At 36.4% G+C, this 19,494-nt stretch overlaps 1 pseudogene; it reads left to right on the top strand.

Annotated features, from left to right (window-relative positions):
* The first annotated feature begins 6,903 nt into the window (after positions 1-6,903).
* Positions 6,904-19,494, top strand: part of LOC135206120 (prolyl endopeptidase FAP-like) — a 195,576-nt pseudogene continuing 182,985 nt past the window's right edge.

The raw sequence follows: 19,494 nt of genomic DNA, 5'->3' as shown, positions 1-19,494 counted from the left end.
CAGCTACGTAAATAGACCAGCTGTTTAGGATGGTTATTGAACCTTGAATCGTACATTAACTAATAAAGAAAAAGATTTGCTGGATGGAGGCATGTTAAGAAGCTTTGCAATTAAGCTTAGTAACACAAGGACTGATAAAAGCCAAACTTTCTGACTATTAAAATGAGCAAAAGACATCAGATTCGTTTGCATTAATGAGACTTGTTTTAAACAGCTAAAGTTGCTTATCTCGGCTGTTGTTTGTTTTGTAGAGACTATGAGATGCGATGTGAGTAAGCAAGGGGGAGGGCGCGGGCGATATTAATAATGCATAGATGCAAAGGAATAATTCAACTGAAGAAAGAGAAACTACAAAAAGAACAATGTTAGTCTAATGTAATGTAAACGCATGCGTTGCAGTTAGGCATCACTGCACAATGATGAATAGGTTATTTGTTTATACTAGAATATCATATACAAGAAACGTATAGAATAGTATCGATGGATTCCAGAAAACGTTTGACGCTGTAGGTAAAAGAACACTTATTGATGTCACGATGAAATCTAGATTACGCGTAATAGAGGTTGTAAATGCAATTGCAAAGTGACGCTCTAAAAGGAGAAAGAAGCTGGTTTACATTGTGAAAATTATTTCTTACATTGTGAACAGGTTTAGATTCGTATAGCAGCCATATTAGGATGAGGACTAATATCTATTATCAATATTCACGACGAACAGAAAATATAGCTAGCAAGCGAGCAGTTTTAGAGCAACTCCCTCTTATTACTACTACTAATGCACACTCGACTTCAAACTGCAGGGTTGCCGTTTTGAGGAATTTCGTCTATTAGTGTGGCTTTCTGGTGACATCTGGCAACCCTCCGTGGCTTTTCCGACCACAGGCCACGGCACTGAAGAAAAAAATTCTTGACTTTGCCTTTTTATGTTTTATTATGAAAATAAAGATATAAAACATATCCTGCTTATTTATACAAATGAATTTTATTGAAATCCTTTATTTTTCTTCGTCAAAAAATACTTTATATTGAGCTAGTGACGTGTAGTTTTCTAACATCACGGGAAATAATTATACATCGGAAAATACGCATTCTAACCATTAAATCATAAACAAAGTAAAAAAATAAGATGAACTGCCTATGGTAAAACTGCTGAAAGCCAATGTTGTGAAGAAAAAACCGCATCACTGCTTCAAAGTCCTAAATTCAAATTGCTCATAACAAAGTGTCAAAATTAAGTCTAACAAGAGCAATACCTTTTAAAGAATTCTGTGACACAGTCAAGGCTTGTAACATTCAAGAAATAGACATGGATGAATTATATAAAGAGTATGGGATTGTGGAGGCTATTATCAATACTCCTGAGATGAAAGATAGCAACAGTGAGGAACGTTATCTCAAGCTGTTCAGTAAATGTGAGTTCCCTTTAACAAATCTGAAGACGGTAGTGCTTATATTTTCTCTTTTCCATGCAGCAATGCTCACACAGAACGGGTTTTCTCAATGATGACTTCAGCAAGGACAAATGAGAGAAATCGTCTGCAAGTGGACTCGGTCAAAGCAGGGCTCCAAATTTGTAACAACTTTACAGAAGAATGCCCTGCTATGTACAAAAAACTTTTTAGGCAAATAGAAACCTCTTAAATATGGCAATCAAAGGGGCAAAGTACAAACGTTAGATTGATAATTCAGTAACTCGTTTATTTAGATTCTAAAATAATGTTAATTTTTTTACCCAAGTTATTTTTATTTTTCTTATTATTATTATGTACTAAATTGTCCCATCATTAATAAAATTGAGCATTAATTAATTTCAGTTCCTTATTCTTATACTATTTGACAAATAAACGCTCATTTATATATACTACACATATATATATATATACTATATATATATAGTATATATATATATATATATATATATATATATATTTATATATATATATATATATATATATATATATATATATATATATTATACATCATTTTATATTTCAACCCCTCAATAATCATGTTAAATTTAGGTAAAAAATTGGAGTTGGCAAAAAAAAAAAAATCATTGTGTCCTTTTTGGGAATTTTGAAGTGGCCACCCTAATATATATATATATATATATATATATATATATATATATATATATATATATATATATATATATATATATATATATATATTGTGCACTAAGCAGCAAACATTAAACAGCACTAAAGGACTGTGCAACGTCCTCCCCATGGCGCCCCCCCCCCCACCACTACCTATAGGAATTTGAAAATATGGCGCAACAGTGTTTGAACTACGCAATCTCAACCCTGCAAAAGATGGGGGTTAATGTATAAAACTCACTGCATTTATGCAAACAGGTTTTTCTATGGTATATCTTTTTTGCGTTTCGGCGAGCAATTTTTACTCAAAACGTAAAATGTAGGTTACATATACCTAAATAAGATGCCAAAATATGAAGTTTTGCCAACTTGAACATTTTTATGACTTTTATTAATATACATATTATACTCAGACACTACGGTCAACAAGATTTATGTTGTGTTTGCAAAACATACCTATATGGTATATTTTGAATTTTTGTAATGGGAGTAATCTAAAAAAATCAAAATTTTTCCAACCTCATATTAACCTAATATTAGCCTTCATTTGAGGTCAGAGAAAGGTTTATTGGGCCTATGTAAATGGAAATAATATAAGAAATAAATATTCTTTTAAATTAGTATTAGCTTTTGTTTAAGTCAGACAAAGGTTCATTAGACTTTTATTAATTAAAGATAATAATTTTATAAACAGATTAAAGATAAACACAATCAGTATGTGAACAACAAGTTTTGTATATTATGAAATGTTCCATTTTTTATGAACTAAAGAACCTTATATTCTCACACATATATTTCAGACAATGTTGATAAATCGCCGCCACATTTGTACTTTATCTTCCATTCTATAACCCTTTAATTACCCTCTTTAATTCCTCAATAGTGAATGTTAACAACTTCTTAAATTCACAATGCCGCCCTCCACTCTTGCATTTTCCAGATTTGCATCTATTCTCCACATTTGAAGCTTCAAAATACATACACTATCTGCTCTAGTGGATTTCCTTCTGACATCTCTCCATTTGCACCTTTTATTCTATTCTGAGATTAAAATGCTCATTAGCCTTCTTTACTCATTCTTCCTCCTCATACGTTTCTTTTTTGCGTAAATCACTTGCTAAAATCCCCATTGCATTATTTTATTACTTCCATTCCCATCTCTTCCACCATAATTCATTTGCACCTTTTATTCTGAGATTAAAATGCTCATTTAGCCTTCGTTATGCATTCCTCATACATTTTCTTTTTTGCGTAAATTACTTGGTAAAATCACCATTGCATTATTTTATCACTTCCATTCCCATCTCTTCCACCATAATCCATTTGCACCTTTTATTCTGAGATTAAAATGCTCGTTAGCCTTCTTTACTCATTCCCCCCTCATACATTTTCTTTTTTTGCGTAAATTACTTGCTAAAATCACCATTGCATATTTTATCACTTCCATTCCCGTCTCTTTCACTAAAATAAAAGTGCTCCTGCACCAATGCAGTGCTGTGTGTTTGGCCTGTGCTGCATTTCATATTTCATAACGGGACATAACTTCATCTACAACAAATTAAATATTACTCTGCAATAGTGGTCTTTATGGATTTTTGCGTTGTAGTCCGAGCATGATTATGAAGAATCAGTTCGTTTCACAACGAACAAGCAACACATTGAGAAGAAGAAAAGCATCTATTGAGGGGAGGAAAAGGCTCCACCTGTATGGCTGTAATACCACTGTAGAAGTTGGCAAAGGTGTCTTGACAGCAACGCCCCCCCCCCCCCCCCCCCCCTTTTTGAACCATTGCCTTCCATCCCGCCCTGCGTCACAGTGCTCACCATTCTCTCGTGTCACAATGCACACCACTCCCCCCACCGCCCTCCCATCCTTACCCTCACCACCACCACCGCCACCGATACGTAACTCATGAAAACCAACAAATAGCAGTCGTGTCCACGTGCCAAAGGTGCCTGACATTGTTCTCCTCGTCATCTGTCTTTGGGGCGCTCTTTCGTCGGCGAGGAGCGTGAAGATGATCACGACAACGTGTCTCTCACTTTTCGGCGTTTCGCCTGCATTGTTTACTTCTTGCTGTCGAGGGGCGGATTCGAACGTTGTCATCGGGGTTAGGCCTTTTTTTATATAATGATTGGCAGGTGTGCAGAATCACTTTTAGCTGTTCTTACTGTACTTTTATTAGCCACAATGACCTTGGGAATATCTTAAGGATACGCTCTTAACTGGAAGCTTCTAATTCGAAAAGGGGAATAGAAAGAAGCTCTCCCTGTCTTAGTGGGATTCGGTAGAAAGCTTCACCAAAAAGTGTGAATCAAAGAAACTTGGAGGTTGTAGTACATTTCGTATTGCATTTACTATCTATAGTTTCTGTAGCTTGGCCTGTAGTCTTCATTAACTTGTCGACATTAAAATACAATGTCTGCTTGATAAAAGACGTTTACCGGCCTCGCAAAATTTCTTCTTTAATCTTTTATCAAGCCTGACGGATGCACAGCCAGATACAAGTAGGCCTGTTTGGATCCAGATAAATAAATTCTCGTTTCATAAGTGTCATTGTCTCAAATGATTATATTACTTTTGGTCTTGTTCGCATCTTCAGTTTTTGTCATCATCACTATCGATATTTATGTTTACAAGATATTTTTCATTATCGATTATTATTATTTTATTTTTTGGTCTGTCACATTCATCCTATTCGACTGGGTGGTTTTTATAGTGTGGGGTTCCGGGTTGTATCCTGCGTCATTATTATTATTATTATTATTATTATTATTATTATTATTATTATTATTATTATTATTATTATTGTTGTTGTTGTTGTTGTTGTTGTATTGATGGTACTATATTCTATACGCTGTAATTCAGCCGAGGAAAGGACGAGTTTTTTTGTTTTTTTTACATATTCTTATTTTTTTCAGAAAATATATTTGTACAAATATTATTTCCTTCATCACTTCGTCCAACGCGTCGAGTAAAGCCGACCCTTTTAAATGTGACATACAAGGATTAAAGACTAAATCTCGCTCTCTCTTTCTTTAGAGAGAGACAACTGTGATATATGTGCAGCAATAAAGGTTATGTCAATATGTAGTATGTGTGAAGGGAAAAACAATTGACTTTTGATGCATAATGTATATAATGAATGATTTATATTTACATGTATACATGGGTAAACTAGTTCTAGTGCCATATACGTGTGTGTAATACTCTAATATATATATATATATATATAATAGATAATTTTCCATAGCCTAATTGTACTTTCATGCGATTAATGGAAAGGGTAAAGGTTCCACGGTAATTTCAAATATACATACGCACAAACTCACACAAATACATACATATATACGTATATGTAAATAGGTATGCTTATGTGTGTGTTCGTGCGTATGCTTATTCCAAAATACCATGGAACCTTTATTCTTTACATTATTCACATGCAATTAGAATTAGTCATTGGAAAATGATCTTTGATTAAATATAATGACTACCGATGAAAATATTATTAGCAGTAGATTATATAAAAATTTTATTTATATATTTTTTTAGATTAAAGCTAGTGTGACGGATGGAAACAAACAGAGAATATGTAGGCAAGGAGAAAATTCCAAAGTTGGAAACAGTCGCCGGAATGAATACTCCAAGGCGGTGACGTCAGCTTTCCACAGAATAATTATGACGGTGAGTAGTGGCCGAGGGGAAACTCGTTTTCCCTACAGATAAGTTGGTTAAGGAGAGGGGTCTCTTACTTTTCATATTTGGGTATTATTGACGTACTTGTGTACGCAAATTTGTTTGTTATGGTGAATTTGTTCGATTCCCGAACTGGGCACGTTGCGTTAGTACCTGGTTGCTATAGTAGATTCACATCAGACTTGCATTTGATATCTTGGCCAAGTCCCTCTACGATGCTCCTGATTGGCTGTTGATGAAGCCAATGACAGGGCTGGAAACTCCCAGTCTCTCTCGAGAGTTCATATAGGTAGGTGTATGTTCCACCTCTCCTGAGGGATGCTTTTGAAAGACGTATCACTCAGGAGAGGTGGAACAAACATCCCTCCTGTGTGAACACTCGAGAGAGACTGAGAGTTTCGAGCCCCGTGATTGGCTTATCAACAGCCAATCAGGAGCGTCGTAAGGGACTGGCCTAGACATCAGATGCACCAGTGATGTGAATCTACTGTAGTTGACCGGTGGGTCGTACCTTAGAGAGAGAGAGAGAGAGAGATCATAATAAGTAATCAATATTCCGTCCCTATTTAAACATATAGAATACCTTGAATTCAGGTTTATCCTTCCATATCTATCAGTATCGACGTGTGTGTTTACAGTCACGCGTGGTTGTGACTGTCATGATGCAATTCGTACGTGCAAAAGTGTGCATGGATTGTATGCATGTCGACATTTTCCTTGGGATTTGTTTCTTGCACGCAATCGCCATCGGTCGTGGCCGTTTTGCGTGCGTCGGTTAATATTATTCGCTTTTGAAATCATGCGTTCTACGACTTATGTACCAGATGCGTGTTTTTGGAGTCGCCAAGCTGCGCGACTGCTTGCGTAATCCTCTTCATCGACGCAAAACAATGAGGGAAGCCCATCAGTTTCGACCAAACTGCAATCGCCCTTTGCCCTTCCTTGGTCTAAAAAAAAAATAAATAAATAAATGCACGCACGAACGAACGCGTGCATGCTAGATCGGGCCGTGGTCCCGCCACCAGGGAAGGTTGGGGGCGGGATGTGGATCCTGGCCCCTGTCTTCCCAGCTGCCTGCACCTCACTCATCTTTTTCTGTCATTCCCGCTCCAACCTCCGAAGCGGTGGGGTGTGTGTGTGTCCGTTGGTCTACTGTAGTTCTCTCAGCTCTACCCGTTTTCCTCTACTTTCGTTCACCAATTTTATTAGTGATTTTAGATGTTCTCTTATTACTTCTCTACTCTGGATGCTTTTCTTCAGCTGCCGTAGTGGCCCTCTCTGTGGTGCATATTCTCTCTGTCGATTTAGAAAATGTATTAAAAAAATGGCATTGATTAAAATAATTTCCCCCAAAACAGACGATGTAGGTACCAGTGGCGCGTGATCCATTTCTCTGTGTATGTTTTCAGATCCATACTAAAAAAAAAAATTGCTAAATCACACTGACGAAAGACGTACCTGGACAGTAATCAGTGAAATACATAAGGCATAAGTCTAATATTTTCAACTCACTTTCAGTTTGATTTTAAATAAATGTATATAGTCTGCTATGAAATAGTCTGCCGTGTCTGATCCGGTTTGATCATGCAAGCCATTTAAAAGGGGGGAAAATACCGCGGAATAGAGAAACATTGGAAGGGAGGGGAAAGGTCAATACTTTGAATGCACGGTCAACATTGAATCGCTTATGCCAGAAGTTGCAACTTCAATGTTTTCCATTCGCTGTAACATTGAAATTCATGTAATGACTAGTGCATCAGGGCAATTGTGTGTAAGTGCAGAATTGAGAGCAAATTTTCCGATATCGATATACGGACATCATGGAATATGTGAAACAAAGAGTTGAGTTGACTTTCAAATGTGAAGTTGAGCGCGTGGACAGAAAAAAAAAAAAAATACAGATTGGAAAATCATCGTTGTCCGGCTGAAATTCTTTGAGTTATGGATACTTTTTAGTTTGTGAATTTGATCAATTTTCTCAGCAGTGGCACTTCTTGGTGTTGAGCGTCGTCTGTTGTGGTCGCTATGCATACGGTGATTCCTATATTTTTATTTATTACAAATGTCTGCGCGGAAACAGAAAAATTACGAAGATATCCAGTGATGTGTCTATTCTGTGACTGAGAATTGTCGTCAGCGGATAAAGGTGGGTTTTCTTACTATCCAGCGGTAAATAGAAAAATGACAGATATCTAGTGCTTGTCCTATTTTGTGACTGAAAATTGTCTTTTTCTGAAACACGTACCAGCAAGGATCTGATAATGAGCGGCTTTAACACAAAAAACACGAAAATATCCAGTGCTAGGCATTTCCAGTAACTGAAAATTTCCCCCTAAAATGAAGTGTTACGAATAATTATGTATAAAGCATTAGTAAAGAACAGCCAAGTGAAAATAAAACGACTTTAAGTGATATTGTGAGACTAGAAATCAATCCCCGTTAGTGTGTTACCAGAATGTCATACGACGGTGTATTAGGAAATTACTGAAATTGAATATTTCAGGATTACCTTTAAAATATATATAAATAAAAAAGGCATACAATGAAATGGAATTACGGCGCAAATAAAAGAAAAAAGATGGAAGTTGTACGGCGGACGACGCTTAAAAACTGCCGAGTCATGGCCATCATCATTGGGGGAGGGGGGCTGCTGCTCTGCATGCTCCGATACACTTGAAAAGGTCCCCAGGTATTGGTCATCTCTTGTAATGAATGCCAGCAGATGGTCAGAGCGATAACATTTTCCCTCTGTATACCGCCTCTCATGTTTGCTGGCTTCGCACGTGTTCTCTTACGTGAGGGAAAATAGAAGAATTTTTTTTGGGGGGTGAGGGACGGTTTGTTATTGGTGGGTTATGAGGGTTGAATTTGTGTGTGTGTGTGTCCATACTGCTCGAGTGGTTTAGAATGTATTACGGGAGTTCAATAAAAATGTATATACATATATATTATATCGATCCCACATAGTGGAAAAAATGCGGAAAAGAAGCTTTTATATATATATGTATATATATATATATATATATATATATATATATATATATATATATATATATATATATATATATAAGTGAATACCACATTTTTCCTGTGGTATTCGCTTATATACTGAAGTCACGCGCATCTACTGTAATTTTTAAGCATATATGTTATAATATAATATATATATATATATATATTATATATATATAATATAATATATATATATATATATGTGTGTGTGTGTGTGTGTGTGTGTGTGTGTGTGTGTGTGTGTGTGTGTGTATGTGTGTGTTTGTTTGTTTGTTTGAACTTTTATTCCGATTTTATCGTAACTTCTCTTGATTAACGATGTAAACTGAAACCTTGCAAGTTCATATGTCATTTTTAGTTTTAAAAGGCTGACTTTTCCCCATTTTATTTTTGCAAAAGCATAATAATTCCTTTTATTCATTATCCAGTCCCTTTCGCATCTTTTCACTTTGCTGTCCACCTTCTTCAATTTGGCGTCTTTCAGCGTTCACCTGACACTCGAGAGCAAAGCCCACGAAAGCCTAGAGTTCCCGGAAACTGTATATCCGTAGTACTATTTTATCCCAGTGACAAGATAATCCGCGGATTGCAAGTTCGATCACATAATATTGCTGCCTTTTATTGAGAGGACAGATACACTATAGTTAAGTGGATGTTATCTGTTGGGAGTGACGGTGTATAGGTCTATTTCTGAAGCGATAATTAAGAAAAAAAATTTTTTTCATTACGGTGGTCAAGTATATAATTTTAAACTACTTTATACATACATTATATATAATACATCAAGTACGCAATGATGTTCGCTTTCTTGTAAAGATTTTGTGATAGGTAAATATGGAGATTTTACCATCAGTAGACCTTTTCACACACAAAGCAAAATATATTTAAAAAGATATTTCTACTATGTAAAAGGATATATGTATATATATATATATATATATATATTTATATATATATATATATATATGTGTGTGTGTGTTTGTTAGTTTTAGAGAATACCAAATTTTGTTTTAAATGCAGAAGAACATCGCATACTTGATGTATTATCCGGTAAGTATGTTGCAATTTCACAATCTCGAATAAATATTTTTTTTAAATGCAGAAGAACATCGTCATACTTGATGTATTATCCGGTAAGTATGTTGCAATTTCACAATCTCGAATATTTTAATAAAAAAATTCCCAGTCCAACAATAATCACTTCAGAAATAAGTCTATACATCATAACTTCTAACCGATAATATCCACTGGCTGCATTCCGTAATGGTAGTAGAAGTAGACAAAGACAAAGATAAAATACATTAATCATTGATAGCTATTTGCCATTTCACGTTACCTAATTGAATCACGACCATCGGTTCCAACGCCACGTCAAGCAAAAGGCCTACTATGGGAAATTCCACCGTTTTTGTCTTTCTTTTGCTTTATCGTTCACAAATCTCCACTTATGTGCAACCTCCATTTTCTTAGTTCTTTTCGAAGTAGGTCTAGGCCTTCCAACTCCTCTGTTAACAATATCACGTACTAGTCTCATAACGGTTGTGCAAAGGACATGTCCGAGTAATCTCCATCTCCCATTCATTAATTAGTTCGTTTATTATAACTTACTAACACTATATTCCTGAAATAGCGTCGGTTTAGAGAATCGCATTTTGACTTTTTGCAAAAGCAGCAGTTGGGTCTACCCCTTCTCTAGTCTCACATTTCTCTCACCGCCCCCCACCACTCTGTTTGTACTCGCGCCCTTCCTCTGAGCTACCAAAATGTCTACCTGAGCTATCCCAAGAAGCAAGCGACTTTCTCCGTCAAACCGTCAAGGAACGAGAGAGAGAGAGAGAGACCTCTGGATAACATGAGATTCAGGAGGGGGGAAATAACCATCGCGTGCATGCAAGCACGCAATCGTTCATTACGCCTCCTGGCTCCGGGCTCAAATGAGATGTTCATCTAGGTCTTTTGCAATGTGCAGGTTAAGGGAAGGTCCTTTCTATTTATAATTTTTACCCTTAGGGGTTCAATGTACCTCTGCGTACCCTAGGATTATTTGGACTAATTCGTTCTGTTTTGTACGTTCAATTGAGTGTCATAATCGCTTTTATCGCGTAGGTTTTGTCCGGTAATCATACCAGATTAACGAGTGACTATACGCTGATATTTTTGGTTATGGCTCAAGAATTCTCTTCTTTCGTTTTCCCTTGTCTTAGAATCATCCAGTTTTGAGAGGCGAGTTTATCACTACATAATAGAACAGACCCACTCTACTGTAATTTTCTCCACGTCAGTTTTTCTAAATATGCACTGTAAAGATGTGCTTGTTTTTCATCTTGTTTTATCAGTAACCGTCGATTATTTGACAGCCTGCCTTATTGAAATTTGTCGGATATTTGTACAGGGTATACTTCCATCTCTCTCTCTCCTCTCTCTCTCTCTCTCTCTCTCTCTCTCTCTCAAATTAGACTAACAGACATTTCTAAATGAGTTTCTTTACGAGGTTACATGCAAGCTAATGATTATACTTAAGGAAATGCTCTATCGGAACAGAGCCCTCAACAGGGTTGATTATTATTATTATTATTATTATTATTATTATTATTATTATTATATTATTATTATTATTATTATTATTATTACTGGTTTTGTTCCCATAAAACTGCTTTTTATTATGTCCAAAAATAAATTTGTTTTTCTCTTCAGTTTTCTTCAACTTAATTGGCAGGTTCCATGTGACTTGAACTTTCACAACGGAAATTATATAGAAACAATATAGTCCCATGACTAGTAATTTTCTATTAATTGTTTCTTTTTTTATTTTATTTATTAGACTAATCATCATTAGTTACAGCCCAGTTAAGACAGTTGATACCATAGGCCTATTGTTTCGTTACCGTCTGCAGTCAACATGGACGCCAGTTCCTGTCAATAATCTCACACAAAAATATCGGTTGATAGACAGTTGAGTATCATGCTCCATTATTACGTAGCTGGAGAGATATACTGTAAGCGAACTCCATCGATCGCTTTCGTTAGTAACATATTAATGGGTCTTGCTTGTTTTGCTCTCCAGAGCTGTCAGTTCAAGCTAATTTATGTCCTTTTTACGTGGTGGATTTTCATTTTCCCCTTAGTAAAGAAGTGAATACTGTTGCTAGGTCCCTCTCGTTAGTTCAACTAGTATCACAACCACAATGCTAATATAATGAAGGGTGTTGCTATATTCTCATTATTATTTGATTAATAAATAAAGCGCAAAAAAATTTTTCTAATTAGCTGTACCTTATTAGGCCTAGGTAGTATGCAGGCGTGTTACGGATTAAATAACCGCACCATATTTAGTACTTCACTATGGTACCAAATAAAGAGAACCAGAGAGAGAGAGAGAGAGAGAGAGAGAGAGAGAGAGAGAGAGAGAGAGAGAGAGAGAGAGATTTGTAGGCATAGCATGTAAGCGCTGCAAATTGGCACAACTGCACTTTGCAGAAAAAATAATGCTACAATTTAGTAGTTTGCGTTTCGTTGGGAACTGCAGCTCGAAACGTGTTTGGCATTATTTCAATTGATTGCCTTTGTTTTTAACGAGTAGTAGTTTAATCATTTTTAGAATAATTCTAGTTGCAAAACGCTTAAGCTACTGAACTAATTATAAGGCTATTATATATATTGGCCTCGGTAACAATAGTTTTTAAACTTTCAGCGTTTGCCCACATTGCAGTCATATCTTCATGGATACGTTGTGTGGTTTTCATTCTTTAAAATATTTCATGTCATATGGTTGAAAAGTTCTCTTTTATTCATGGCGAAACAGATTTTCCGGTAAGAAGCGTAACAGAGTATTAGTCTCATGTCTTGCCTTCTGCCGTGAAATTCATGTGGCTCTGATTATATTTATATTTTGTATTAAAAGGGCCTCCCTGGCCTGAGCGCTGGTCCATATGGACCAAATTTTATGCGATCGATCTCAAAACTGTATTGCTGGAGAATGACAATCCAAAATACGTTAGATTTAGTTCGGAACAACACCTCCACTCTTTTATCTTAATGATCTTAATTATCTCTTCTTCAGAATGTGTTAACGTAAATAAATAATGAAATCGATTTGATTGTCCACACGCTCGTCTTAGCAGGACTCTAGATGTCCATTTAATGTTAAATTGCCGACAAGAACGCTAATTAACTAATACGCTTCCTATCCATTGTAACGTCCCTTCAAGGCAGAGTAAGTAACGCCCGGGACCTGTTTGAATGCAGTGTGGCCACTGATCCCTTGTCAGCAGGTGTTTGTAAACGTTGTGCGATTCTGTATTGAAGTTTACAAGAGTGTATTTAGGTTTGCTGTCACCTTGAAAGCGGGTATTTCAGGGTAACGAAGTACGAGATTTAGTGTCTGATTGAAATGCTCCACTGCCGTGGAAGTAAGTCTAACACAAACGCCAATAAAAATTGTCATGGCTGAAGAGCAGCAAGGAAAGGTGTGGACTCACTTTTATTTAATGGAGGCGATAGAAAAGTGATTCTGCAGCGTTGAATGGCTGGATAACCATTACTATTATCTTTGTTCGTGATGTGCGCAAGTTTTAATGGGAGAATTCAAAATAGGCTGCGAACCTGTGACCCAGCACGTTTCCTCGAAGCGCTGAAAAGAAGCGATTAAGGTAAGACAAATGGCGGTCGGTTGAACACAACAGGTTTAAAGTTATGACTTTGCTTCCTTGCTTAGATATAAATATCGTGTTTCGCGAGGCTTTTTGTTTTATTTTTTTTTTCACTGATCTTCCTGATTTCCTGCCGTTAGCGGCAAGAGCAAGGTTTTGAAATGTTTGTGCAATATTTTAGAGATATTGCCGTCTTCATTGTTACGTCTAAGGTTCGTTAACCGTTTGAAAAATGCTGAATTTAAAAGTGAATGAAGGGAGCTATTTATTATTATTATTATTTTTTTTTTTCACAGGAAGGGCGTGGCATTATATAGAAGTCGTAATTATGTCGTGCATAACTGATCATAGGTTTATCGAACGAGGTATCTCCTAATACCTATGTATTTATTGAAGGGCCACTTCAGGAAAAACCATAGTTTTATAGAAGGACGATGACATTTTTTATAGAAGTGGTCATGATTTTGTAGAAGGTTTTGTGGTTATACAGAGGAAGGTTTTTTTTTTTTTTTTTTTTTTTTTTTTTTTTTTTTTTTTTTTTTAGGAGGGTCGATCTTGTATAGGAGTTTTATATAGAAGCGATTATGAATGGGGGTTTATCCTCATGGTGTAGGCTGTAGATTTAAAATTGTTTTAAGAACTACTGCTTTATTGAAGGATGAAGGTTTTATAGAGGAGGTTATGGTTATATAGAAGGGGTTTTTGTTTAAAAAAATATAAGAGGCATGGATTAGTTTTGGGCTCTGTAGGAAGAGATAGTGTTTTCGTACTAATTCTAGGACTTATGGACTGACTACATTGTAGGCCTACAGAAAGATTGGGGTATTTCAAGTCATGCTGGTTGCACTGAGCTTTTGAAAAGAAGTTTTACTTTTATAGAAACAGTTGCGGCTTTTATAGAAGTCAGATGGTAGAAGAATTGTGGCTTTATAAAAATTGCGTTTTTATAGAATGGATGGATGTATTGCTGAACTGATAATGGTGTTGTGTAATACGATTCATGGCTTTAGAGAATGGTTTAATATCTTATAGATGTCCTTTTAAGGGAAGTGGTTTATAGAAGCTGATTTCATGAATCGACATCACTCCTTTAAAGATTTAGTGTTTTAGTAAAAAGAACATTATTTTGCAGAGGGCTTGAAGCTACCGTGGCTTTATAGAAGGTGCTAATCTTCGAATTAAGGTGTCATTAGGCCTATACAAAGTATGGTAGCTTTACAGAAAAAACAATGCTTTGTATAGAAAGGGAATTAGCTTTATAGAATATATTTTCTAATTAGAAGGGGGGATGAATTACAGGTAGTTGTGAAACTGCCGGCCACGTACTAAACATAAGAGCTCTAATAGATGGTTTGTTTGTGTGCAAGTTCCTTGCAACTTTTAGATTCGTGTTTAATCTTTTATTCGGCGGGCTTTGGTTTACACGATATTTCAGCTGCGACAATCATCGTAATTCCTTCCTCCATTATTAGGGCGAGGGTGAAAATACACTATGTTAGTAATAAATACAGAGCCTAGACTTACTTCCGAAATTGTTTATGGTTTTTACAAACGCATCGTAACTTGAAAGAGACTATTGTTTTTGTTTTTCCCCGCGTACAACGAGGCATATGCTTACGTGTTTACTCAGACACATAACTTTGGCTAGTTATGGAGCAGTTCTTGGTTTGTTTGTAATTTACAATGTTATTTGAATCTTTTTAAATTATTTGCTGTACTTTGTTACCCGTGCCTTCTCATCACAGTGTGTGTGTGTGTGTGTGTGTAATATTGTGCACGTGTGAATTTTTTCACTTGTATCGCGTTACTGTTTATATTTATATATATATATACATATATATATATATTTATATATATATATACATTTAGATTATAAAATGGATGTTTTCTTTGCCTAGAGCCTTCGTTTAGGTTTATTGAAACATTATTTTACAGGACGCTTTCCTGAGAAATATAACCAATCACCTCTCTCTCTCTCTCTCTCTCTCTCTCTCTCTCTCTCTCTCTCGCCGCGCGCCTTCAGTTTGATCCGCATGACCTCCGTGCACTTTCCTGCCGTTCGCTGTTTCTTGGCGGCTAATTGCCATCCACGTCAGATGGGAGTGCCCCCACTTTACTTGGTATTTATGTCCCGTATGCATGTCTCGTATGATGACAGTAATGGGCCTGCTTTCTTTGTTGGCGTAAGTTCCAAAAATATATAGCGCACATACCCTCACGACGTATACCACTACGCTCTCGGTATATCGTGGGTGACTACACCTCGACTACAACCGCGCCACTTCCAATTACTCTCGGGCTGTAATTTGTACCCGTAGTTGTCTGTAGTTATTAGGGCTATATGGTTTGTATATGGGGCTTGGCTTTCCTCTTTTATTTTCTACTGGTTCTACGCAAAATTTTTAGCCTCTGAATTCCTTGCTCTGTGAACATTTTTATTTTTATCCTTGATACTTGTCTTACTTCTGTATTGTCTTCTCAGCGTACTCCCTGGTCGGGGACGCTGATTTTTTTTTCTTATGTATGAAAAGGCCTCTTTCTTAATTTGTTTAGAGAAAATTGCTATTCAAGATTGCAGCCCTCCATATTTATGTTTGGGCTTGGGGAAGATTGAAAATGGACTATGGTGTCACAAGAATGTAAATATATCCTAAATATTCTCCATTTCAGAGGCTATGCTGTCTCTTTAGTACTCTTTTTTTTCTTTCCATTTTCATATTTCTACTGGTCCGGGCAAGAAAAGGGTACCAATATACCCGTTCTGTTGGTCTTTTCTCACAATAAAACAGCCCCCTAGATAGTCACCATTTGATCCTTTGAATCAATGTTTTGTTATTTTTTCAAATAAGATGAAGGTATATTAAGCGTATCCAACTATCATTCTTTGTGAATACTCTCGTGGTGTAAGAATACAAGTGGATATTTAACCAAATTTATTATAATTTACGCATCATAACAGAGACCTCATATTATCGAGGCCAGACAGAATGCACGAGTGCCAATAATGTGGAGACATTCATTTCACGTGCATTCTTTTCATATATATTCTTAGAGGTAAATTTAATGAGTGTCTTATGGCGAAGAACACCTGGTACGGTATTTGGTTCAAGACATCTATTTATTCCTCTTCAGTGGCTTCGTGATTAGCGTCTTCCTATCTTTATATGGGCGACTGAGGCTCTTCTTTGTATATCAGTTTCATCCCCGGTCGTTTTTTGGCGAAAGCGGTGTCACACGGTGGATTTCTTTTGGCATCTTGTGAGGTCTTGTCGCCAACTAGGCACCGAAAAGTGCTCCGCGCTGTCACACGAACCGAATCGCTTGTAACTATAAACAGCGATCTTGGTTTTTTTTTTTTTTTCTTCAGTCTGTTGACGTATCAGTCGAGCGGTGCGCTTAATGCTGTTCACTTCGTGAATGTGCCCAGTGACTCAATTCTGAGCTGTACGTAAATTTGTCAACAGCGTAGTGGTTGACATGCCTGTATTCTTAACACAGTTCTTACTATTAAAACTGAAAGAAAAACTTCAGTGTCTAGAACATGTTTTACTTAAGAAGTGGCACAAATTAACCACGCTTCCATATTGTTGATTTATCTATTTATTCCTGTCATTCGACAGCTAATGCAAAAAGCTGCCTGAAAACGTTGGGGACAACTTTCAAACTTATATAATGCAAGGACGGTCTCTTGCTTCTTGAGCGCCCATATTATCTCACCTCATCTTGAATATTTCTTGCTATTGCGACTAGTACGTGGCGAAGAACTTCGTATAACCTAGACTTAGAGGTTTTTCATCCTTTCTGTAGTTGATGATGTTGTTGTTACTGTTGTTTTTGTGTCAACATCGGCTTCTTGTGATCCGCAACGTGTGAGGCTATGGGTGACAGTATGGGCTGTCTACCCATAGATGTATGGGAAAGGTTTTTTATATTATTTACCTTGGTACCACCCAGCTTAATTACTTTGCTGTTTTTCGTACTAGTGGTTGCCCCCAACCTGTGGTGGTTGGTAGTTCAGAGTCCGGAGGTCAAAACCAGGCCTCCTAATTCGGTTCACAGGATAGTGGCCCGTATTGGCATAAGTAGTGACTCAGTCAATCAATCACCAAACCAGCAGTTATTGCAAATAAAAGCGAACCGTTCTCAAGTCATTCTGTAATCTAGAATAGTCACTACAGTTTTGAACCACAAATATTCCTCTTCATGAGAAAATAAGTATAAGGGGGGGGGGGGGGGGTGGGGGGGGGGGGGGGGGGAGTATAATTCATCCGTACTATCGTTATTGTTCTGCATTGTCTGTACTGGTAATTCTTCTCTGTTTCTTCCTGAAGAACTTGTATGTTTCAGAGAATTTGTTCGATTTTGCCCTATTTTATTTTGTTGTATTGTGTTCAGTATATATATATATATATATATTATATTATATATATAGTATATATATGTATATATATTTATGTATATATATATTAAAATATATATATAATAATATATATAATTTATAATATATATTATATATATATATATATATATATATTATATATATATAATATATAACACATATTATGAAGGCTCATTGGCTTTATTATATAGTGTACTTTTGGGAAAAGTTTGGAAAGAAAACAAATATATATATAGAATTATAATGATATATATATTACGAATATATATATTATTTATCGAAAACTTTACTTTATATTTCTTAGTAGTAATAGGTATGGAAATAACCATTACCACTACTACTACTACTACTACTACTACTACTAATACTTCTATTATTACTAATACTAACACGGCTTCGTCGAGCTATATCACTCATGGTATGCGCCAAATATACCGTCTAACACTTCTACCCTTTACCCTTCATACATCTAGCCATTCCAAAGCAGCCTTCCTAGAGAGTCTGTCGTCGGGGGGGGGGTCCGTGCTCGGGTTTCCGTAAGTAAACGACAGGAAACTTTATATATCTGGAGCTACTTGGGCGGGTTTCCCTAACGAGAGGAGGGAACGTTACGTCGAATCTCGTGGCCTCGAAGATAAAAAAAAAAATAATATTATTTCCCCCTTTTTAAATTGTTTCCATCCTCTATTTTTGCATTTTTGCATGCCTTGTGATTGTTTCTTAGATTTGTGGTTTTTATCTAATTTTTGTGGCTTTTATGCCATTTATTATTTTTATTTTTTTTTCATATTGGCAGTGTTTATTTTTTGTTCATGTTTACTGTTCTGTGTACATTATTTTTTTTAAATATGGCTTATTTATTTTTCTGGAAATTAGTTTTTTCCAAAATGCAAGTGATTTCTCCAAATTGAAAATCATTTACTTCTGATATCTCGCTGTTTCATTCCTCTCTCTCTCTCTCTCTCTCTCTCTCTCTCTCTCTCTCCTCTCTTCCACGATTTTATCGATTTGCCTTAAAACTTACCCTCTGAGTCTATATCGTCATCTTCCGTGCCCGTGCCCCCTTTCCCTCTAAACCTCTTTCCATCGATATACCCTCCTTCTGTCTCCCAAAATACGTCGTACTTTTTCATTTGCATGAATAGGAAATGAGACGAAGGAAAAATCGACGGGAGAAGAAAAATTTGAACGGGGAAACCCACCCAGAATATCACTCGGAGAGAAAAGAAAACAAATGGAATATTCGCATTTTGACGGCGGACATTTTTTGAGTCGAATTCAAAAAAAGGGCGTTTTATCTCTCTCTCTCTCTCTCTCTCTATCTCTCTCTCTCTCTGTCGAAAAAGATTATCTCTCTCTCGAAATAGATGCTCTCTCTCTCTCTCTCTCTCTCTCTCTCTCTCTCCAAAAAGGTGCTCTCTCTCTTTCTTTTTCTCCAAAAAGATGCTCTCTCTCTCTCTCTCTCTCTCTCTCTCTCTCTCTCTCTCTCTCTCTCTCCAAAAAGATGCGCTCTCTCTCTCTCTCTCTCTCTCTCTCTCTCTCTCTCTCTCTCTCTCTCTCTCTTGTCTGCCCCTTAGCTCACAACGAAATAGATTCCTGGCGACCTAAGCGGAGGGTAACGTAGCTGGTTGATATCTG

Source organism: Macrobrachium nipponense, chromosome 29 (genome assembly GCF_015104395.2).
Source record: "Macrobrachium nipponense isolate FS-2020 chromosome 29, ASM1510439v2, whole genome shotgun sequence".
Classification (NCBI taxonomy): Eukaryota; Metazoa; Arthropoda; class Malacostraca; order Decapoda; family Palaemonidae; genus Macrobrachium; species Macrobrachium nipponense.
The sequence above is the reverse complement of the archived record's forward strand: the minus strand, read 5'-3'. Positions and strand labels throughout refer to the sequence as shown.